Below are 24744 nucleotides of genomic sequence, written 5' to 3' on the forward strand. Positions count from 1 at the left end.
AAAAGATACATCCTAAGCAATGCCACAACAAGCTTTGCCCGTGGTTTTAGTCCTCTCGCCCATGTCTGTATATATGTGCTAGCTTTCCCAGAGGTTTTAATCCTCCCGCCCATGTTTCTCATGCCGCTTTGTGTTTTCCAAGCAAGCGTTCGGGCTTCCACTGCAATCAAGACGTTCAGCATAGGTCGAAGCAAAACTCGTCTGCAGTATAAGAGTAAAGGTTGTATATCGCTGGTGTAAATAATCGTTAGCGATAAATCACTCTTTAGTGTCACTATTTTCGTGAGCCACGTAGAGATATTACCCATCGTCAAACTAATTACACTGCCGCTGGGATCGTATGCCGGGGGCAACTTTCTGTGGCACTGCAGTCAAGGCTGCAGAGCCAAACCACGCCGTTTTGCAGCGAACCTTGAAGTACTTCAACAAAAATACTTGTTGGGTGCAGCCCAAGAAATTAAAATAATAAAGTTCCTATGAATCGATGCGTTAGATTGATAGCCCCAATAAATTACAAGCCAGAATATATGAAACAGAGAGCATTATTTTTTTATTTTCGATTTTTTTTGGTTGCGACTTCCACCACTATTGTCAAAATAGTTCTCTTCCGAAAATGTTTGAACTAAATGTTCACGGACTCTAAAATGCTATCCACCTTTTCAAGTTATTGAACCTTGAACATTGTTCTTTTTTCGATTACTCCCTCCCTTCCTTCATGTCCCTTTCCTTCCCCAAGAGGGCATCATTCCCGCTCTGATAATAAAAGCGATTCCTCCACCTCTTCCGAAAAGCACATGGTATCCTAGTCGACGGGCTTAGCCAACTTGAGGCAGCTCGCCACTTCATTCTCCGCATAGGTTTTTTAAGAAGCTTGAGAAGCAAAAGATGCCAAACCAAAGCAGCACGTGTTTGCAAAGTGTTCCTCCAAGTGAGGATTATCCAAGCGGCACTATGCGGAGAATGAAGTAACTAAGTGCCACGAGCTGCAGAAGACAGCTGACGAAGGTGCCATGTTTTTTCCTCGGAAGAAAACCTTGGCGACGGCAGTGGCTGACAAATCAAACCAAGCAAGTAGAGTGCTAAGTTTTCGCCCGAGTGAGGCTGATGCTAGCGGAACTCTCCGCCATTTCTGCAATTCACTTGGTTAGCCAGTTTGCTGGCGTAGGTTAGCGGGTACGTGAGGTTGTGTGCATGATGTTTTTTCGGTACACGGCGGCCGCGCTTTTTAAGTATGCTACACATATCTCTGCTGCCGCTCAGTTTTCAGATGAAGAAAAGTTTACAATTTAGTTCATGCGGAAAGGTCTGCAGCACTGACACAATTCACTTCACTTCTGAGCAATGGAGAGCTTTCCGGAATAGTCCACGATGGGCCTCACTTCTCCAGTCAAAGCATTGGCTTGTGATTACAAACAAACGAATCGTGGGGGAGGAGGCGTCAAAATGGCTGTAATCTCGGTGATCGTGCTTAAGCGCACTCAACCAAAGAGCTCCGGGAAATACCTGAACTTGCTCAAATACGTATTCGGTATTCCGATACTTAAGCCGAAACAATTTGTTTGATAACTACTTGGCCGAAGTAACACAACTGAGTTAGTTCGGTGTTTCCCCGCCATCATAGCTTTCTCTCCATTGCTCCGGAAGGTGTATTCGAGTATATGTCCGTTCCGTGCGCTTTTCGCGCTGTCTGATGAGGTAGAAGTGAGCGGTGGCGACAGCAACACAGGAACCAGTTTAATATAAAATCAGGGAGTTTCATATTGTCACACGGAATCGTCACTTTATTTGGTTACTTCTTAAAAATACAACGCATAATTAGGTCACACGGCTCATCGACTAGCTCAAGGGTGGCAAAAATGTCTTGCCAAAAAACATGTTAATGTTCCTTCGTTCCAAACCCGTTCTTTGACGCGTTGCCTTGCAGGCTCTAATACTGCGTTCTTAAAACACAACACTTGCCCTAATAAAATGTTGACGGCACGCATTTTTGTCTCTTGCGATTGATGTTTGTGCGACTAAGGTAGGCACCACCAAATTGATGCGACCGCTAGCGTACGTGTTGGTTTTTATCCTAAACATTTTTCCTATTACCTAGCGCGACTGCCATAGTATGAAGGACACTTAGGGTGAAATCGCAGACTGTTTTCTCAAGAACAAGCTCAAGAAGGCACTTCTCTAGTGAAGCACAGTAATGAAACATAAATAGCAGTTCAGTACGTTTCAAGTTTGAGATGGAGTGTTAACAAGCTGGCCACAGGCCACTGACAAGCTGGTCACTGATAATTTGCCATGTTTGGGCTTGTCACTTTTGGCTGCTTGGGTATATCTCTGTTAAATTCAACCTTCCTCCGTGCTTTTACAGGTTGCAATAGTGTCTGATATATTTCCTTTACTTTGCCACCCCTCGCGAGACATTTCGAATTTGTTTTTATTATGTATGCACAGGATTTGGCGTTGGCTTCTGTACTGTAACCTGACTATTCGTCGAGCAATAGAAGGTTGGGTTTTATTATAAGTCAAGGTTTGTGTTGAAAATTTCCTTTGTTACACGTAGTACGTGTCTCCGCAAGAGAGACGAAAGGTTAAACTACAAAGCAAATCCTAAATTGCTACCCACGACGTCAAACTCTGCTCTCACAATAGGAAAAGACAATACCATCCCCGAAATGCCCTCCATTCCAAAGATGCCGCTGCCACAAGCTCTTACGTATTCGATGGTGGTACAACCAAAAGCATTGAGCGAAATCAATGCACGCAGTGCTAGTAAGACACTAAATATTTTTTCCCGAGATGCGCTTTCTGCCCATGGGGTACATCAGAGGAATGATTAATATGATGATGATGGTTGGTGTTTAATGTCGCAAAGCCAACAAGGAAAAAGAGCGCCACAGAAGTTATTTAATGGTTTACGAGACTGTAAATGCTCAAAACATGTGAGTAGGAGTAAAAGTGACCCAAAACAAAAGAGAATCGATATGGCTGATGTATAGGGCCAGGATGATTACATGTGATATGACTAGAGCTGCATAAATTTTACCTCAGCTAAAAACTTAAGAACAGGTTGAGTACAAAACATTGTTCTGTCGGCTAGAAAGTATGATGGGCTCAGTGGAATGCGTCGTCTGTATAACGCAGGGAAATGTCTGTGTAGTGTTGTGTGAAGCGCCTTTCATGTGATTTGTATGTGGACTACGGATAGGCCCTTTCCACACCTTGTACACATGGGTCCTGAAGTTCCAGTCAGCTGGTGGGAGTGCGTCACGTGTGTATCGCCTATCCGTAGACTAGCCAGGGCGACTTCAGTGTATCTTTTGTGTCAGTCAGTTGTGTAGCGTCCCAACTGTGGTTTTAGTACATCTAATTTGCTGTCTCTTTGTTGACTCCAGTGTAATTGCCATGTGTTACTAAGTGGTCGCCTGATGTGTGTTTTGGTCGGTGTAAGGTAATGTTATGTCACAAATGGTCATAAGAGCAGCAGCACCAGCCATTTGATCCCCGGTATGATTGCCAGGGATCCTGCATACAATTATTTAAAAATTTGAAGCATATGCAGTAAGGCAAACATTTCAAAGAACTTTAATCACGTAGTGTTTAGATGACCTAATGATGACAGTGCCTACACAGCGCTCAGAGAATCTCTGTACACAATGGACTTGGGAATTTCATGTTTGATCAATAGATTAGAATTGAGTAAGATGCCATACGCTTCGGCGTGTAAATACTGCAAAAAACATTTATTGATTTAGTTACGCTAAACACAACACACAGTATAAGCACTGTTCGACGCGTCCCTGAAAAATTCTGCGCACTAAACTTGTCCTGCAGGAACAGGAAGTGCTGCAGAATTGCACTCCTGGGTACCAGATTTTTTTTCCACGTGTGAATGACAGGCCACATAATATAGGACGAAGATGTCATGGTGGAATGAAATTATGGATGTGTGCCTTGTGCGTGTTTGAAAGGGGGTCGTTTAGTGGAGAACCCTCCTCCCGCACTCTGAGAGGGAAAGGTAAGGACATAGATGCCCTGTTTAAAAAGCGTTGCAAGTTTGATGTATCGTTGATATTAGGATTCAAAAGATAGGTGGTGAGGGACACAATCTTAGATGCATACAGCGAGTCAACATATTCCCGCTGATGCCCTAGGCACCATTTGTCACACTCAATATACAGGCTCTTGACAGGGCAAGTGCGGAAAGCACCACTTGAGAGGCGAACGTCAAGATGCAGCACTGGGTCGAGCATTTTCAGTGCTGAGTTTGTAGCCGACCCATACACTAGACTGCCGTAGTCAAGCCAAGACCCCACCAAGGCTGTGGAAAGGTGCAGCAGGAGTTGTTTGTCGGCCCCGTATGATTTGTATAAGAGGACAATAATAATGTTTATTGCTTTTAAGCATTTACATGTAAGCGGTTTGAAATGCGTAATGAACGTAAGCTTTTCTTCAAATAAAATACCTAATAACTTGTGCTCCTTGTTCACAGGAATTGACACGCTGCTAAGAGTGATGCCTGGGTCTGCATTCTGGAGAACACATCACGAGAGCTATTTCCAGGAATAATTTTAAAACTATTCTTGACTTCCCAGTGGCAAGTTCGTTGACGCCCAGCTGGACATGACGTTCGCAGATTGACATTTTACATGATTTAAAAGATATCTGCTCCTCGTCTGCATACATGGAATAAGAAATTGTAGGTTGCCATGCCTGCCAAAGAGTTAATCTTCACCATGAAAAGAGTACAGCTAAACACGCCACCTTGCGGGAAGCTATTTTCTTGCGGGTGAACCTTTTAGAGTGCACAACCAACTCTTACTCAAAACATTCGCTCTTAGAAGTAACTAACAAGAGTGTTTAACATGTTACCCGAAACACTGAATGACTTCAGGTCGATAAGTATCCCGCGTCGCTAAGCGGTATCTCGGGATTTGTGAAGAAAAAAAGACCATACGAAAAAATGTTTACAGATGAAAGCATCCTTGATATAAGATTCAAGGACGAAAAGGTGATTGTTTGCAGATCGATCAGCCCTGAAGCCTGCATGGCAGCTCTCGAGAAGACCATTGCTCTCTAAAAAGTACACAAGTCTCCTGTTGATCATCTTCGCGAGAATCTTGCACAGGCAGTTGTGAAGGCGATGGCAAAATAACTGACAGGAGAGCAAGAGTCTTTCCCCTCCTTCAGAGCAGCCACAACTATGGCCTCCCTACAAGACGCTGTAATGTGCCCCGAAAGCCATATTTTGCTGTATAAGTGTAAGAGTGTTTCAAGAGTGTCTGGATGTGGGTGTTGTATCATGGTGTATGAAATCGTACCTGCACCTGTAGCCGAAGGATTAAATGTGCTCAGGGCAGTTTTCTGATCTTAAAGTGTAAATTCTGAATTGCAACCGCATTTTGATTTGTTAATATCATGGAGGGACATCTTTTCACAAGCGGTTAAGTGTTTGACGAAAATGTTTTTGTAGTGTGTAGTGTGCTGAACTGGAAACGTGTTGGAAGTGATATGGAAGTGTGGTAGCCTGATCTTTGAGCGTGTCCACTGTTGTGCTCACCAGGGTAGGCTGTGTGTATGTTGTCCTTTGAGTTTGCGTATTCTTGTTCATTCTCTGTGTGTGTCTGTGTATCCTTAATGGACGTAAGGAAGAGGCACAACTCTCTCGTTTTTCCTCACGGTGCACACGCTTACCAAGTGCCTTCACCCGTTTAAATGATACAATAATATTAGATGTGGGGTACCGACGGAGGATACCCTACGCCTTTTTTAGGGCTTCGGGGCTCGCTGCAGTCCTCATTCCACCACGGCTTCATGTGGGTGCGCAGGGCACGAGAGGCGTGGGGAATGAACTTTACGGTGGCGTCGAGGATGTGTGCTGTGATTTAGTTGTGCTGCTTCCTCACGTGTAGGTGTTTAATGGATGTGTGGTGTAGTTTAGATGTTTCTGTGAATGTACTCCAGTTTGTTTTTGTTTCATGAAACCTGTTGTGGGAAGATGGACTTCTTGGGCCTTTACCTATATACGTTATTGAAGTGGAGATGTGGTCACTACCATAAGGGTCCGTGCCCTGACCCCACTCAATGCATAGAACGAGGATTGCAGAACCAATAGCCAAGTCAATATGTGAGTATGTATTATGTCCTAAGTTGTGGTATGTAGGCTGTTTTTTGTTGAAAAGGCATGCTCCAGAGGATGTAAAAAACTTCTCTATCAGGCGACCTCGGGCATCCGTTCTAGAGCAGCCCCAAAGAGTGTTGTGTGCATTAAGGACACCTGTGAGGATGTAGGGCACGGTTAGCTGATAAGCAACTGCTTCGAAATCAGATCTCATAAGTGTAAGATCTGGAGAGATGTAAATGGAGCAACAAAACTTGTTGCTGAGCTAGTTGGTACATAGTTCAAACAAAGTTAAAAAAAAGTTAAAAAGCATTGAAACATGTTGTATCTGTGTTTCTTGTCTCTCTTGTCCCGTCTAGTTTGCGCCACGTTTTTTTACTTTGTTTAAATGAAGCATATCGTTATCAACTTAATAAATATTATTGTACGTATCGGTACAGCCTCAAGGACAGTGTTTAAAGAGACAGGGTGGCATGCAAATGATTTCTGGGCAACAATGACCACACTGCCCGAAGAGTGCGTGCAGGCTACCACGTCCTTTGTGAATATCATTTACGTATTAAGGAATTTTTTTGGTTTGGAATTGAGGAGAGTTTCTTGAAGACACATGATACTTGGCTGATTGGCATGCAACATCTTAAACACATTGTCAAGATTGTTAAGCAAGCCTCTGCAGCTGCATTGGATGATGTTTTCTCTTCCCAATATTTACATTGAAGACTGTATAAAATGTGTGTGTTTATGTGTTGTGTTTCGGGGATTTAACTCTTGGAAGGGGCTTTTTGGGCCTTTCTGTTGGCTTGGACGGCGGAGGCCGCTCCGAGTGCTGCGTTCAAGGAAGGAACGGGCAAACGTCCATCTCCACGTCCGATGTCAGAGGGGTGCCCGACGAACCGTGCCCCCTGACTTGGCCCCCATTCGGGTGGCCTTCGTTTGACCTGCCACCGCCGAGGGCATCGGGGGGGCCAGAGGCGGCACGGGTGGTGCAGTGGTGGTAGGATCCGATGCGGGGGCCCCGGTGTCCATCCCCTCGGCACCCTCCAATGCACTGGAAGATTAGGAGCAAGGGCGGGAGTGGCAGCGGCCCCGACGGAAGTGGTTGCCATCACCACTGCTGCTGCCTCAGCAAGCCGTGTGGTGACGGGTTGGGCTGCCTGAAGCTAGCCAGCGCAGGGCAGAGGGACCACGTCAGACTCGCTGAACTGGCTCCCTGTAGAACCCAGACGCCCCTGTGCCTCCCGGCGAGCTACGTCGGTATACGGTCCTATAGGGAAAGAGGCGAACCTCTTTAGCGTCTCCGGGAAGGTGATGTTCTCTGTGACCTTCAAGTTTATTAGTGGTTTTTCCTGCTTGAACGTCTCGCAAGCCATGGAAAAAGGCTACATGAGGTCCCTGGCAGTTTACACAAGTGAAGTTTGTGGAGTTGCAGTTGTCGGTCGGGTGGTCTTGTGCTGCACATTTAGCGCATGTAAGTCGGCCGCGGCAGGAGTTTTTTCCGTGCCCGAACCGCTGACACCTGCAGCCGCGGCACCGATTTGGTATGTAGGTTCGGACTGGACCACTCATGAAGCCTGCATTGACCGAGTCGGGAAGTGTCGAGCAGTCAAATGTCAAGATTATGTGTTTGGTCGATATTAATTGGTCGTTTCGACCTACGGTGATCCCCCTCACGGCCGTCGCACCCTTGTCAAGAAGGCCCTCAAGCAGATCTTTTTCGGTCTCATTTATTAGATTCAGTTCAGATATCACACCCTGGCAACTATTATGTCTGCGGTGGTGCGTAATCGTGATTTCAACATCCACCATGCGCGTTTGTGCGAGGGGGCCAGCGGACTGCTGTTTGTTGTCTACCTCAATCAAGACTTCTTCAGTTTTCAGTTTTTTAGCCTTGTACGACTTAACGAGAAGGCTTTCAAGATTCTTCGAAATTAGAATCGCGGAGTGGGAAGTGATGGGCTTTGTCTTATCAAGAGATTCCATGATAAGAAAACACGATAAATATTTTGGCTTTGGGAGCGAAATGAAAGACAATGGACAAAAAGAAACTTCGGCGCGGCCCCTTTTCACGTACTGCTCACGCTTGGGGGGGTGTTAGAAAATACCATATGCTATAGTATAAAAGCATGGGACGAGGGTACATCCTTGTGAAACCTTACCCTGATAGCTTGAGAGGTTCCGGAGCTCCCTGCCTGGTAAATAGAGAGGGAGCCAAGCCGCCGGAGCTTGACCTGGGCTCCGACCGCCACGGTTTGAGGCTTCTACCCTTCACCCTATAACACATTGCCACGGTTCGATCCAGCTTATGTTTGTGTGCTCGGGGTCCGCGGTGTCGCCAATACCATCACCAAGAGTACTCAATGTGCCCCGTGCGGGGAGAGAGATGAAAAATATTTGTAACAAAAGAACACATGGGCGTAGTTAGCCTTAACTGAAGGCCCCAACGTAGAGTGTGAAAAGCAGTCCGAACGTCACAGTGGGAAAGGATGGAACTTGCCTGTATTGAGTCTGTTGTACTTGCAAGCCTTGTTGCTGTTGCCATACTGCAGGCAGCCAGGGTGGTCCAGCTATGCAAGGTCAATTTTGTTCTCTTCGACAATGTTTTATGGAAGCTTACATGATTGCTAAAAAGCACAATCTGCGCTACGGAAATGATAGCGAAGTTCAATTGTGTGCGACGCATTTTGTCCTCCGCTTACCTAAAAACATTGCATGGTGTTTGCGAAAGGACGTTTTCACATCCGATGTTCAGAAGGTTCTTTGGTACATGTCCCTAAAGCCCGTCAAATTAATTCATTCCTTTGCACAGCGAACGTTGTCATGGCAGACTACTGTTCACAATTTCAAGGGACGACACAGGGCCGGCATACAATGCTTCAAGCGTAACGGCATCCTAATTGTGATCTCCCGCCTCTGTCAAAATGCGGGTGCTGCGTTCCGGAATGAAACTGATGTAACTGGACTTAGCAGCATAGCGCATGAGGGGCTAAGAATAAGTTCCCAAGCTGCTTCCTTTAAGAATAATATGTACCTTTCGTTACTCTGAACTTTGCAGAAAAGTACTTTTGGTTTTGCTGGCATCAAAAATATCAAACTGTTGATTCACTTACCACTCGAGCCTGTAAGCACACGAATGTTATGAAGATTTTCTATCCAGAAACCATCCAAAGGAGCTGCTTCTAATCCCTATTAAAAATTTTTACGTTTGCATCTTCTACGCGTTATAAAACAATAAAACGTAAAACAAATTCATAAATATGAAAATGGCCTTTTATTTTGGCATCAAACTGGTTGCTATTGATGCATCCTACGAAATATATTCTTAAGTGAAGGCAAGGCAAATATGAAACTAGCACTGGATGATGGACCAGCAATATATTTACATGAATGATCTTTGTAACAGCCGTGACGAAAAAGATCGCGGCCGCCACGTCCTCCTCGTTGTAGTTGGTGGTGGTTGATTGCGCCATTGGGTTTTGTTTGAATATGTAATCCATTACATCACCCTCCCGTCGAAGACGACTGTCGCGGCAGAGGACGGGGAAGGAGATTATTGTGCGGTGAGGTGGTACAACGCACCTTCACCAAACATGTTTCGTAGCGGCAGGACAGACGACGAATGATGAGGCAGTCGAACGATGTACACAACTTTTTTACATGGCGGCCAAGAGAGAGCCCGCGCCCGCAGTGCTCAACCAGAGCGTTTCTGCGCCGTCGGAGGCTGGGAAGACCGAGCTACGCTGCGTTGCCATCTTTGTTGTCTTCTCGTGAAAATATTCACACAAAACTGCCAAAATAAACCAATTACGGGACACAAAGAATTATTCACTGAAAAGAAAAGCCAAGCGCCTGGAGATGTCATCACGTGAACACAAGTTAGTAACTAAAAATATTACAGATACACTACTCTCGAAACTGTGGCTAAAATGAAAGCGTTACTACAAAAATCATAATTTTTGAATATACTTCTAAAATAACCTAATTTATAAGTGTAAAACAAATACGACCGATAATTTACAACCATTTCATTTCATGCCCCGAAATTTGAAAGTTTTTTTTTGTATAAGCAAACTATAGTAAATGCGATGAGCCAAACTACCTAATTTGTAGGGGTCTCCAGCAGGAGGCCAGCCGAAGAATCGAAGCCGACGCGCAAGAAACAAAATTCACTGGTTAACTGCGGAACGAAAACACAATAGCGACCTGTTTTAAAACGTGATGTTCAAACCGAAAACGGGCACAGGATCAATGCGACAAAGGATAGCGCACGGCCTGATTAACGAAAAATATTACGATGCCTCGTTGAAGCTTCACGACGAGATCATAGGATTTGTTCCAAAGCCGTACCATGCGTGCTAACGTAGATGCGATTGCTGTTTCTATACTAGTCATAGCTTGCCGCCGGGGTGTTCCGCGAAACTCCCCAAAGTACATTTGTAAGGAATATTTCTCCCACACTTGGGTGTTATCTGTGTTTGCCTGGCTTGATGCGCATTACACACTTACTTGATTCAATAAAGATGCGTAACATGATGATGATGATGGTTGGGTTTTCTATGGCGCAAGGCCGACTTAGGGCAAAGAGCGCAAGAGAAAAGTTTATTTAATTAGGTGGTTACCACAAAAATACAGGTTTAAAAAAAAGTGTCATCCGAACATAGTAAAAGCAGTAAAGGTAATGGTGATGGCTGGTGTATAGGGCCAGATTTGATTATGCGTGATAGAAAATGAGGTTTAAAACCTTAACGTCTGACAAATACTCAAACACACGTTTCACAGAAACACTGGCATCGTCACCTAGAAAAAGCGATGGATGTTGTGGGATATGTTGTCTGTAGAGTTCTCTGAAGTGTTTGTGTCGTGTTGTGTGAAGTGCCTTGCATGTGATTAGTATGTGCACTACGGATAGGGCCTCTCCGCAAATGCTGCACAAAGGTCTTGGAGATGCAGTGAGAAGGTGCGAGTGCGTTGCATGTGTGTGACCTATCCGTAATCTGGCCAAGGCGACTTCAGAGTATCTATTGCGTGTGTCGGTGGTGTATGATCCCAAGTGAGGTTTTATTTCGTGTAACTTGTTGTCTGTTTGTTCACTCCAGTGTGTTTGCCATGTTTTGCGAAGTTGTTGTCTGATGTGTGGTTTCACGTCTGTGTAGGGTAATGTGGTTATGTCTACTGTATTCAAGAGTGTAGCAGCAGCAGCCATTCGGTCCGCTGCTTCGTTCCCGGCAATACCACAGTGGCCAGGGGCCCAGCAAAGAACTAGTTCAAATTTGCGTACATACACAGACATAATACCCTTGACGATCAGATTGACAACGTGGTTTGTCGAAGGCATTGTTGACGACAGTGCCCGCGCAACACTGAGGGAATCTGTATAGATAATGGATTGTGGGATGTGGCTTTGAAGTATATGATTGACAACAAGAAGTACACCGTAAGCCTCTGCCGTAAAGATACTAGTACCACTATTCAGAGTTCTAGTGACACTAAGGCCGGGCCCATGCACCGCGCAGGACACAGAGGTGGCAGTTCTAGAAGCGTCCGTATTAAATTCAGGACACTTATACTTCTGCTGCAAATACAAGAAATGCTGCAGAATTGCACATGTGGGAGCTCGGTTTTTATCTACATGTGTGAAAGATGTGTCGCATGATACAGGGCGGAGATGCCATGGTGCTATAAAATCCGTTAGAGAACTTTGAATTGTATCTAAAAAGGAGGCTGCAAGCTCTGACGCTTCCTCTTTAACTCTGTAAGAGAAGGGCGCAGAGAACGATGGTCGATTTAAAAGGAGTTCAGTCATGGACGTATCATGAAAACTGATTTAAAAGGATGGTGAGGCATGGATGAAATTTTAAAAGCATAAAGGAGATCTGTGTATGCTCGCTGACGTTGTAGGTTTCATTTGTTGCACTCCACGTAGAGGCTTTCGACCGGGCTAGTGCGGAAGGCGCCACACGCCAGGCGGATCCCGAGATGGAGCACTGGGTCCAGCATTTTGAGGGATGTTTTACATGCTGACCCATAAGCAATGCTACCATAGTTCAATCGTGAAGCTATCAAGCTGGTAAAACACGTAAAAGAAGTTGTTTGTCAGCACCAAAAGAGATGTGCGACAGAACCTTCAGGATATTCATTGTCTTTAGGCATTTATGTTTTAGTTGTTTTATGTGTGGGATGAATGTGAGCTTTTCGTCAAAGATAATACCTAAGAACTTGTGTTCCTTTTTTACAGGAATAGAGACACCGTGGAGTTGAATGTCTGGATCTGGCCGAACGCCACACTTCTTGGAAAACAAAACACAAGTGCACTTCCCTGGATTAAATTTAAAACCGTTGCTATCTGCCCAGCCGGCAAGCTTGTTCACACTAAGCTGGACTTACCGCTCTCAGATAGACAAGTTACAAGACTTAAAAGATAATTGTACGTCGTTTACATAAATTGAACATGAAATCGACGGTCGTAGCGCCTTCCGAAGAGAATTCATTTTCACAATAAAAAGGGTGCAACTTAAAACTCCACCTTGCGGCACGCCGTTTTCCTGCACATGAACACTAGAGAGTGCAGTTCGAACTCGCACACGAAAGGTTCTTCGAGACTAGTAGCTGGCAAGTGTGTTCATCATGTTACCTGTTATGCCGAAGGAGTTGATGTCACTTAGGATGCCATACCGCCACGCGGTATCGTACGCTTTTTCCAGATAAAAGAATATTGTCATACAATATTGTTTGTGAAGGATAGCATCCCTTATATAGGACTCGAGCGGGACGAGTTGGTCGTTGGTGGACCGCCCCGCCGTGAAACCTGCCTGGCAGCTCTCGAGAAGACTATTGTACTCAAGAAAGAACAGGAGTCTCCTGTTTGTCATCTTCTTGAGGAGCTTGCAAAGGCAGCTTGTGAGGGTGATGGGCCGATAGCTAGCGGGAGAGGAAGGGTCCTTCCCTTCCTTCAGGAAAGCCACCACTATGGCCTCCCTCCAAGAGCGAGGTATGTGCCCCGAAAGCCATATGTTGTTGTATAGATGTAGGAGTTTTTCAAGAGCGTCTGGGTGTAGGTGTTGTATCATGGTGTATGTGGTTTTGTCTGCACCTGGAGCTGAAGGCTTACATGTGCTCAGAGCAACTTTCAGCTCATGAATTGAAAAAGAATTGTAAGAAGTGTGCGACTTGCTATCACGCAGGGACTTCTTTTCTACAGATGTTTTGTGTTTCATGAATATGCTTGTGTAGTGTGCTCAACTGGACACGTGTTCGAAGTGTTGTGCAAGTGTGTTAGCGTGGTCTTCCAGTGTGTCCCCTGTTGCACTAACCAGGGGCAGGCTGTGTGTCTGTTGTCCTTTTAGTTTTCGTATTCGTGTCCAGACTTTGTGTGTGTCAGTGTATGAGTTGATGGAAGTTAGGAAGGTGCGCCAACTCTCCCTTTTCGCCTCACGACGCACTCGCTTCCCAAAAGCCTTTGCCCGCTTAAAAGAAATGAGGTTATCTGACGTGGGGTACCGGCGAAGGACATCCCACGGCTTGTTCTGGGCCTCTCGCGCCCGCCTGCAGTCCTCATTCCACGAGGGCCTCCTTGGGGTGCGGGACCCACTGGAGGCCTGGGAAATGGACTTTTCGGTGGCGTCGAGGATGTGCGCCGTTACGAGTTGGGCGGCTTCCTCCACGTGTGGGTGTTTTATGGATGTGTGGTGTAGTTGAGATGTTTGTGTGAATGTGCTGCAGTTTACTTTTGATTCATTAAACTTTTTATGGGAAGATGGACTGCTCAGGCCTATACCTATATACGTTATTGAAGTGGGGAAATGGTCACTACCACATGGGTCTGTGCCCACACCCAACTCAAGACATGGAAAGAGAACTGCGGAACCAATTGCCAAGTCAAGATGCGAGTATGTATTGTGTTCTAAATTATGGTATGTAGGCTGCTTTTTGTTAAAAAGGCATGCTCCGGGGGATCTAAGAAACTTCTCGCTCAGGCGACCTCGGAAATCCGTTCTGGAGGAGCCCCAAAGAGTGTTGTGCGCATTAAGGTCGCCTGTTAGTATGTATGGTTCGGGCAGCTGGTCAACCAGTGTCTCGAAATCAGAGGTCAGAAGTGCAAAATCAGGAGAGATGTAAATGGAGCATACCGTTATCAACCTATTAAATATTATTGCACGGATCGCTGCAGCTTCGAGGACCGTGTTTAAAGAGAGAGGGTGGCATGCAAATGATTTCCGGGTGATAATGGCCCCACCTTCTGAAGAGTGGGTGCAGCCAACCCAGTCCTCTCTGAATAACATGTACCTATTTAGGAATTTGTTTGTTTAGAATTCAGGTGGGTTTCCTGCAGACACATGATACTTGGCTGACAGGCAGGCAGAATATCATACACATCGTCAGGATTTTTAAGGAGGCCTCTGACGTTCCATTGGATGATGTTATCTGTTCCCATTATTTAAATTTAAGAATGACTGGAGTGTGTGTGTTCGTGTGTTCATGTGTCGTCTTTCGGGGCTGTTACTCTTGGATTAGGCTTTTTAGGCGTTTCTACTGCCTTGGCCGTTAGAGGCCGCTCCTTGCGCTGCGTTGCAGGTTGGAATGACCCGACGTCCATTTCGTAATCAGATGTCCTGGGGGTGCCCGACGGACCGGGCCCCCCGGACTTGGCCCCCCCTCGGGAGCCCTTCGTTTGAGCCGCCATCACCGAGGGCGTCCGGGGCACCAGAGGTGGCACGGGCGGTGCGGTGACGGTGGGAGCCGATGCGGGGCCCCCGATGTCCATCCCCTCGACAATCTCCAACGCACTGGAGGACGGGGAGGCAGCGGCGGGAGCGGCACCGGTACCAACGGAAGAGGTTGGCACCACAACCGCTGCTGCCTCAGCAAGCACCGTGGTGGCGGTTTGGGCTGTCTGAGGCAACCCGGGGGAAGGGGGGTGGGTGGAACCAGGTCAGACTCGTTGAACTGGGTCCATGTGGAAACCAGACGCCGCTCCGCCCCCGGCGAGCTGCGTCGGCGTACCTCCCCAGGGGGAAAGAGGCGAACCTCTTCCGCGCCTCTGGGAAGGTGATGTTATCAGTTACCTTGATGTTGATTATCTTTTTTTCAATTTGAAATTTTTCGCACTTGCGGGAGTAGGCTGCATGCGCCCCCCCCCCCCACAGTTCACACAAGAGAGGGTGTCGGATGGATAGTTGTTTCATGGATGGTCATGCGACGCGCATTTTGCACACGTCGTTCGGCCCCGGCAAGAGTTTGTACCGTGCCCGAACCGCTGGCACTTAAAACAGCGCCGTGGGTTCGGGATGTACGGACGCATGGAGCAACGGCTAAAACCGGCATTTATGTGTTGTGGAAGAACTGCGCGGTCAAAAGTCAAGATAATGTGCTTGGTGGGATTCTCCTTGTCGTCTCTGCGGATAGTGATGCGTCTCACGGCAGTGACACCCTCATCTTTCAAGCCGGCAAGGAGATCCGCATCCGTTTGGTTCAGGAGATCCGTCTCGGATATCACGCCCTGCGAGCTGTTGAGGCTGCGATGGTGTGTGACCCTGATGTTTAGATCAGCCAGTCTAGTCTGAGCTAGAAGCTTCGTGGACTGCTGCTTGTCATTTATTTCGATGGGGAGTTCACCAGACCTTTGTTTTTTGCACTTATATGATTTTCCTATTGTGGCTTCAAGATATTTGGCAATCAAGAAGACTGACTGAGATGCAAGAGGGTGGGTTGGATGGAGGGATTCCATGATAAGAAATCGAGAAAAATTATCCGGTTCAGGAAATGTCAAAGATGGCAATGAAGGAAAAGATACTTCGGTGCGGCCCCTTTTCAGGGACCGATCACGTTTGGGGGGAGGGGTTTAGAGAATGCCATATATCATAGTATAGAAGCAGGGGACGGGGGTACTTTCTTCTTTGACTTTACCCTGATGGTCAAAGAGGTCCCGGAGCTCCCATCCGCCGGAGCTTGACCTGGGCTCTGACGGCCACCATTCGTGGTTTCTAACCCTCCACCTATAAACACATCGCCACGGTTGGATCCAGCTTACGTTTGGAGGCTCGGGGTCCACGGTATCGCCAGTACCGTCACCAAGATTGCTCAAGGTGCCCCGTGCGGGGAAAGATGCATAACACAAGCCCGCACACGCACATGACATGCGGGGACTTGCTCCCCTTATATTCTACATAGCACGCCGACAATGCTTTCAAAACGTGTATAGGACACACAACACCGAAAAGCTGAGTCCCTAGAAAAATACTTCTCGTTGCACAACATACACATGCCGTGCCTTAACTGAATTGTTATGCATTCTATAAAAATTTTATAAAACTTTTGAGAGTTACATTACATTACATTATTGATCAACTTCCATGGCCAAATAATGTTACAGAGATCTGGTTGAACAAAGCTTTAAATTGGTCATGGCTCTGTCGCTGGTGACCTACACCTAAGGCTTGCGGTAAAGCAAAATATATTCACCTGTTTTAAAGAAAATGATAATATTTGTAATGGTGATTATTAGGTGATTGATATTTACCTATTCGATGGGAGCTCGCTGGGGATAAACTGATAATAGCGCGTGTGTTGGAGTTTCATATTGAATAACTACAAAAATCTACCGCGGATTCCATTCTTGGCAGTAGGTCTCCTTGAATAGGGCTGGTGGCACACAGCTAACAAATTGATGATAAAGCTCATTGATGATATGATTACAAAGCTTATTGAGGTTTTCGTGCATTTGAAGCATCTAGAGTGTACCCACTCTGGGCTATTCACAAGGAATAATATTTGGACTTGGCTCGGTTGGAAATATTTTCGGGAGGATCAACAACACATTGAGATTGTAGTTAAAAGTTAAATCAGATATTTCTTTTCTCAGGCACAGCTGTCGCTCGTTATCCGAGATGCTTGAAGTAATGACGGACACGTTTATATGGAGCTGCCTCTAAGTCAAAGTTTCGTGAGCAAATATGCATGTGTTCTTATCCTTTCACAGTATACTTTCATGATGTTCATTAGCGACTTTGTACCACATGTAGCCTCCTTACACCAATACTTTCACAGATGTAAACGTTTTCCTTTTTTTAGGGCGTGGGCTGCAGCGCACGTTGAGTATCACGCAACTAAAACAATGGGATGATGCCTGAAAAGCCATACAAGCATTACCACGTTGCTCTTCCGATAGTTTGACAAATGAAATCAACTATATGGGCGTTTATTTCGTAAAGTGACAGCCAAAAGCCGATTCGTAAAAAAGTCACCGCATGTTCCAGAAGCTTCCCATTATGGTGGATGCGGTTGGACGGAGCAGAGCGATTTTTCACGTTTTCGTCAGGAAACTGACCTCTAAGGCAACCGTTGCTGGGGGACCGCGCCTTCAACAACTTCTCAGCTCAGAATAGCAATAAAATGGCGATGATGCACACTAATACAACTTTATCGGCCTTTGTAGCCATTGTAGCTTTAAAGAAGCCATTTCTTCGAAGCTGTACATTGGAGCGGTTCATTGCCTAACCTTTCCAACGTACAGATGTCAGTTAGTCTCATCAGTAAGCCAGCATGTCCGCTAATTCTATCATAACCATGAATATCGAAAAGCAAAACAGAGAAACGCTTGCTCAATATGATTTTAGGCGTGCGACCGGAACATCATTGGCACAAAACGTCCTTCGCTTTCTCGCTCTTTTTCGTCTTGCTCTCTATGGCCACCCAGGCAGATATGTAATGCTGCCTGCTTCGGAAGTACCCATCATCAATGATACTTACGGCGCAACAATAGAAAGGTTCAGCCATGCTAGGAAAGCTCTTAGGAACAAAACCAGTACTCCCTCAGCAGAGAAGGATTTGGACACTTGTATAGAAGTTGACCGTCTCCTTAAATGACTAACCAAATCACCTTTCGGCAGGCGGTCTCTAGCAGCGGGAGCTCAATTGCCCAAGTACCATAAGAGCCGCGATACCACAGAGGGTTCAAACTATCTTTCGGGTCGGACAGACCGTCTTTAAAACTTGACTCTGACAACGTGCAAAGCACGTACCTTGTCTAGTGAGGGCAGCTTAGATGTACTACTAGAGCAGATCTGGGAAATAAAGTGTGATAATATAATCATTAGTGAACATAGAATGACCGGCGAAAGCTTCAAATACCTCACTAGCGGGCATATTCTTCGGTACCGTAGACGCCAATAGAAGAAATAACAGAGGGTGGGATATTGATTCACAGAGAGGTACCATGGCATGGGAAAGTCACGTTGCGCAACATAAAATGAAATTTATCTCATTTTAAGCGACGACGAGGATATCATCCATGACATACAGGTGGTAAGTACGATTTGTAGCAGGAACGATATGATTGTTACACTGATAATAAGTCTAAATCTTAAAATAAAAAGAAGGAAACGCGTGCAAAATAAAAACCCCGCCTGGAATTAGAGCTAGATCGAAGGACTTGAAAATACCTCTTCAAAACAAATTCTCGCTTGAACCACCAGAACGATGCAAATGTTGACGGTCTAAACGACATCCTAACATGGGAACTTAGTGAATCAGAGGCAGCTGTAGGAATGACTAGATGTATACAAAAACTAGAAAAATAACCAAGGAACGAATTGCGCCATGAAAGAACGTCAATGTGTGCAGCACGGCGGATCTAATTGAATTAGCGGTGCTGTCCAAACTGATTACCCAAAGTAAAACAAACGACATTCGGATATATACCAAAGCAGTCACCGAGGCAATGATGCAAACAAGTAGAATCTTCAAAATGGGTAAGTGAAAACTAGTCATGGGCAACGAAAAGATGTACGCACTCGTAGATGAGAGAGGAGTCATTATGCAGAAATTAAACGAGATATACAATGCAGCTGAACGATTGTACAATATGCTTATACCAGCGACTTTAGAGCAGGGTTACTACTAGGAATACAAGCTGAACATGCTATGTTAAAGTACTAACTAATGAAGAATTTAAAAAGGCTCACAAAACCACGAAAATAGCAAAAAGCTACAGCTGACGACCGCATATCCGCAAATCTTTTGAAGGAGAGAGGAGATATTGCACATGAAAAATGTGTGGAGTATTTACGGCAATCGTGAAGGGCAATAAAGTGCCTTTATCATGGAAAACGCCAACTGTATTTAAATTCATCTGAAGGCAGATACCAAGGACCTCAAGAATTACAGACCCATCAGCCCACTCTCAGTCGATGCAAGCTGTTTACAACCGTAAAGTTAGCCGCTTGGTTGACAGCCTGGATCCCCTGAAACCCATTAAGGATGTCAAGTTAGGGATAGGGTACTAAACCATATATAACATCAATATCGTCAACCGAGTGACAGACAATTCCGCAGAGTGCCCTAAACACCTTTACATGGGATTTTTATGTTACGAGAAAGGGTTTGATTTCGTTATCACAAGAGTATTTTTTGAAGCACTAAAAAAGCCAGGGAAGATATAAACCATCGAAAGCCATCTAAAAGACTTGCATAAGGAATGCACGGGCAGAACAACCCTCCATTGGCAAAGCACCAAATCTGCGATCCGAAAGGTAGTAAAACCGGAAAATACCATTTCTCCGAAACTATTCACAGCATATCTGGAGGGGGTATTGAAAAATCCTGACGAGGAAAACACAAGAATAAGAGTAAACAGAGAGTACTTGTATGGTTTTAAGTTTCCGTGCGACATAGAATTACTAAAAGAGACTGCAGAACACCTGCGAGCAATGCTTAAGGAACACCAAAGAGAATGCACAGCCGCGGGTCTAAATGAAAATGGGAATAGATATAAAGTAATGAGGAATAAGAACAAATAAACGGCTGGTTCATTTTAGCAAAACCATACGCTTAAAAAAGAAAAACTATACACCTACATCGGACGGATGCTAGGTGCTGAATCGCCGAGGAGAGAAATAGGGGTAAGAATTGGTATGGGTTGGGAAGTATACAGCAAGCTGTCTCAAATAAAGAAACGTAAGGTACCTGTCACTCAAAACAAAAACCTACAACCATTTGATGCTGCGGGGATGACAAACAGAGCCGAGTCTTGGTGACTTACTAAACAAATAGAAAGCAAACGTATGTTGGCTCAACGGTTCGTTGAACGAATATTGTTAGGTACAACACTGAGTAACAAAACATGCTGCCTGCATCAGACAACAAACTTGAGTTGACTATATCATAGGCCAAATAGATAAAAATAAATGGAATTAACTGGCCATGTAGTGAGACGCAACCGACCACCGGTGGACCATAACGGTAACAGAATGAATACCAAGAGATGTGTATAGAGACGTAGGGGAAGGCCAATAACAAGATGGAGGGATGCATTAAGAAACTTCGGCAAGCTTTGGACTCGAGCCGCGGACAAGCGGCTCCATTGGAGGTCAATAGAAGAGGCTTTCCTCCTGCAGTAAACCTCTGTATAATGCGGTTGCTGCTCCTGCTTCTGATGCTGATAATGAATATAATTAGCTCTAACTCGCAGTTTATAACTGTTGAGTGTGCGTCCGCTGGACTGCTCGGGTATCTAGAGCCACAACCGGCGCCAGTCAGCGTTGCTTCTCGCTTCACGCCACATCGGGGAAAGAATCTATCGCCCGTCTGGCAGTTTGCCTTCAAACGCGGCTTAGGTAGGAGCCATTTAATCAAATCGTGTGTTTTAGATTTTTAACGCTTTTTATTTGGGATATCAATCATTGCGTTTTGATTTTCACAAAAGTTTTTTTATTTCTTTCTCTTAGGGATACGTTTTGCGTTGCCAAACCGTTGGGAGGAATATGCTGCCGCAGTGCATTTGATGTATTGGTGTACCACATATTGAGAATATTTCTTGCAGATCACATGGTGGCTTTTCGCCAATTTTTGAAATACCAAAATCAGGCAATGTTTTTGCACGAAGAAATGTGAAGATTTATTATTTTCTTATTATTTCGTTCTTTCCTACACCTTAAAATTCTTGCCTTGATAATTGTTGGACAAACTTCGAAGAAAAAACCGTTCAAGTATAGGCCAACTACCTGCACTATATGCAAATGTTATCGTCATTAGTACTATATTGTACTTCAGCCCTTCGGGGTGTATACACCAAGTGCCTATGCCAGCATTTAAAAATAATGCACCTTCTTTAGTTTTGTTTTTATGAAATTCCTCGGAAAACTACTGCTTCACGCGCCTCAGACAGTGCAGGCAGGCTAAGAACCAAAAATGATGATGACAGGGGCGAGTTTTCTGTTTCTCTATGCATTCTTCTGTAGAGAACGGGCGTAACGATACGTAATATTTTTGAAAACAATTATTCCTGAATGGACAACACCAATTTATCTACTTAAATGCAAGCTTAGAGTGACACGGCCGTAAGTTCGTTCCGGTTTTTAAGCAGCCTTTCCCATTGACTAGAAACTACTTTATTCTTCCACTGCACGAATACCAAAACAGCTTGTTAGCCTATATTACCGAAACTGTAACCAATTTTACGTTGGTAAATGACCATTGTTTCACCGACACTAGTATTTTACTACCTCTCCGTTGCGTAAAAAGCCCAAGTGAAACTTCATCTGCGTTACACTGGATGTGCGATGATACTTACCAAGCATGAAATGGGATGCACAGTTCTGCACTCGCTCAAAAAGTCTATTAATGTGTAATGACCAGGGTCCCATACTGTGGAGGCATATTCAAGTTGAGGGCGAGTGTATGTCGTGTACAGGAGCAGTTTTAGAGCTGCAGCAGCAAAGAAGAAATTTCTGCGGAGGTACCCTAGTGTCTGGTTAGCCTTTGCTGTGATATGTTCTATATGAGTATTCAAGAAAAGGTTGTTAGTGATATCTATACCAAGGTAACGGTAGGATGTTACAGGATCTAATGAGGAATTGCTTAAGTAATAGGTTGGAGGCACATCACCTTTCCGGCTTATTCGCATAACTTAGCATTTCTTAATGTTTAGCTACATTTTCCACGTTTGACACCAAGTTGTCACAGTTTTTAGATCGGTCTGAAGGTTTGTAATATCCGAGTCACTAGGAACTTTGTGGGAGATTACACAGTCGTCAGCATATAAATAGACTTGAGATTACATGTTACTAGGCTAGTCGTGTATATAAATTAAAAAGAGTAAATGCAGAAGTACCGACCCTTGGGGGACGCCTCAAAGAACGGGGGCTGTAGGGGAGTTGTTATCATTGGCGTTGACAAACTGTACACGGGAAGTTAAATAGGCATCGATCCATCCGATTATTAGGCGGTCGACATTTAAGTTGCTCATTTTGAAAAGGAGGAGTAAATGGTTGACCTTTTCAAAGGCTTTCGCAATATCTAAGAATACGCAGTCATGTACCCATTGTCTAGATTTTCATGTAGCTGGTTCGTAAAGGATACTAACTGAGTGTCGCAGGGGAACTTTTTGCGGAACCCGTGCTGAGCGACTGTGAAAAAATTGTTACTCTCAAGGAAACGGGTAAGCTCGGAAACAAATACATGTTCTGTTAATTTACAAGGCACAAGATTAAGTGAGATGGGTGTGTATGTGCAAGGATCATGCGTTGCTCCAGATTTGTTTTCCAGTCGTGCGGAAGTACGCCTTCGTTATACGATTGCGAGAATATACATTACAAGAATGTGCAACAGTACTCGGCAGCGTTTTTTAAAAATTTAGAGGTTGTTTCGTCTACGCCACATGAAGCTTTGGATGTAAGCCTTTATATTATTGTTTTAAATCCTTTAGCGCTAAAGATAATAGGATCCATGGGGTTATGATCACATGGCGGGAGTTCTGGGTAATGAGAGCGGATACCTGACGCAGAGAATAATCTAACAAAAGTGTCGTTTAGTAAAGATGCACAAAGAGGGCTTGGCACATGGTCACCTGTAGGGGTAACTAATGATAGTTTGTTACTAGCGGAAGGTTTGTAGATGTTCCAAATATATTTCGGATTCGTCTTTATGATGCTAGGAAGGGTGCTGGAAAAGAATGTTGATTTCGTAGCCTTTAAGGTGCCTAAATACTTGAAGCAGCTTCGTTATACTGTGCCCATCGAGAAGCACTTGGTGATCATCGAAAACTGCGAAATATTCTTTTTTTGTTGCAGAGCCGATTTAAATGCCGATTGTACGACGGGGCGTTACGATTAGAATAAAAGTGACGAACCGGAATAAATTTATGTATTAGTTACAGACCCTTGTTCTGGAAGATATTCCAGTTGGTTTCGACAGATCGTTCACAGTATCCTGGCAGAAAAACGTCTAGAAATGAGTCAAGTTCTTCAGTGATCGCCGAATAGATCCCTTTGTTGTATTCTGTAATGGCTTTGGAGTGTTTCCTGGATGATGGGCGACGGTACATTATTGAAAAATGCAAGTCATCATGATTACTGAGGCCGGGTAAATGCGCAACTGGCTAGATTATGTCAGGTGAAGATGACAAAACAAGATCCAACAGAGATGAAGAATGCTCTGTGATTCGTGTAGGCGATGTTACCAGCTGCGAAAGGCCAAAGTCTGCGCACAGTGTGGTAAAACGTTTTGCTTCCATTGTGTCTGCATGAGGTGAGAGATGCGTGTGAGACCAAGTATTGTTAGGGAAATTGAAATCACCCAGTAATAAAAATGGGCACGCTTGGAAATCTGACTGTAATGTGGTTTAAGCCGTCATGGAGGCTTTCGCAAAATGATGTACCTACTGACGGTGGACGATAAAAGACACCGAGTATAATTTGCCTGCAGATCACTGTTATTCAACACCAAACGCACTGCAGCTCGGATATGACGGGTGAACAGAAACACTCATAGCATTCGTCAACAGCAATCATGACACCGCCTAAAATTCTTTCTTTTCTATCGTTTCGAAAGATTCAGTATTTCTATTGGCATAAAAAAGTTCAGAATCTCTTACTTTGCTTGATAGCCGTGTACCAAGTAAGGCAATGATGTCTCGTTGACAATCATTTTTAATGCATAAAACGCATCTTGTTTTGGAATAAGGCTCGGAATGTTGGTATACACCACAGGAATGTGGAATTCTATTGGTGCGCGGCCACCACCCCTCACATTTTCCTATGTGTCTCTGGAGGGCCTAACACGTCCAGAACGAAGGGCTCGGGTAGGCGAATTAGGTTTGCTAACCGCTGGTACACCCATTTCATAGATAACGTCATCGGTTTCATTGTAGCCATATCGTTTGTTATTCACTTAGAACATTGCGTGAGAGTATGAAAGGAACCTTCAAAGATTTGCCATCATCAGTTAATTTTTTTCTTATTCCACAAGTTGCTGGACATAAGTCTTCCGTTATGCCTGTGTCGCTATATTTGAGCACCTTCGTTTTTAATAGTACGAGTTCTTTCGTTTTGCTTGAGGCAAACTTTATTACGATTGGTCGCGTTTTGCCTTCTTTGAACCGTCCGATCCTGTGAGTCCATTCTCTGTGATCTTTTGATAAAGTAAGATGAAAGGTGTGCCGTACTATTTCCAAGAATTTGGTTTCTGATTCTGAGGCTGATTCTTTGGCAGTATCCGGATTATTAAAAAAACAAAGGATTATCCCGACGAGCACGATCTTCAGCATCATCGAGACGTGAACGGAGTACGCACGTCTTGCTTTTGACGCGGTTGACCATTTCGCAAAGATTTGTTAAGTCCTGGCGACACTCTTCAAGAACATA

Source organism: Haemaphysalis longicornis, unplaced genomic scaffold (genome assembly GCF_048455015.1).
Source record: "Haemaphysalis longicornis isolate Haplotype H1 unplaced genomic scaffold, Haemaphysalis longicornis Haplotype H1 scaffold_8, whole genome shotgun sequence".
NCBI classification, from domain to species: domain Eukaryota; kingdom Metazoa; phylum Arthropoda; class Arachnida; order Ixodida; family Ixodidae; genus Haemaphysalis; species Haemaphysalis longicornis.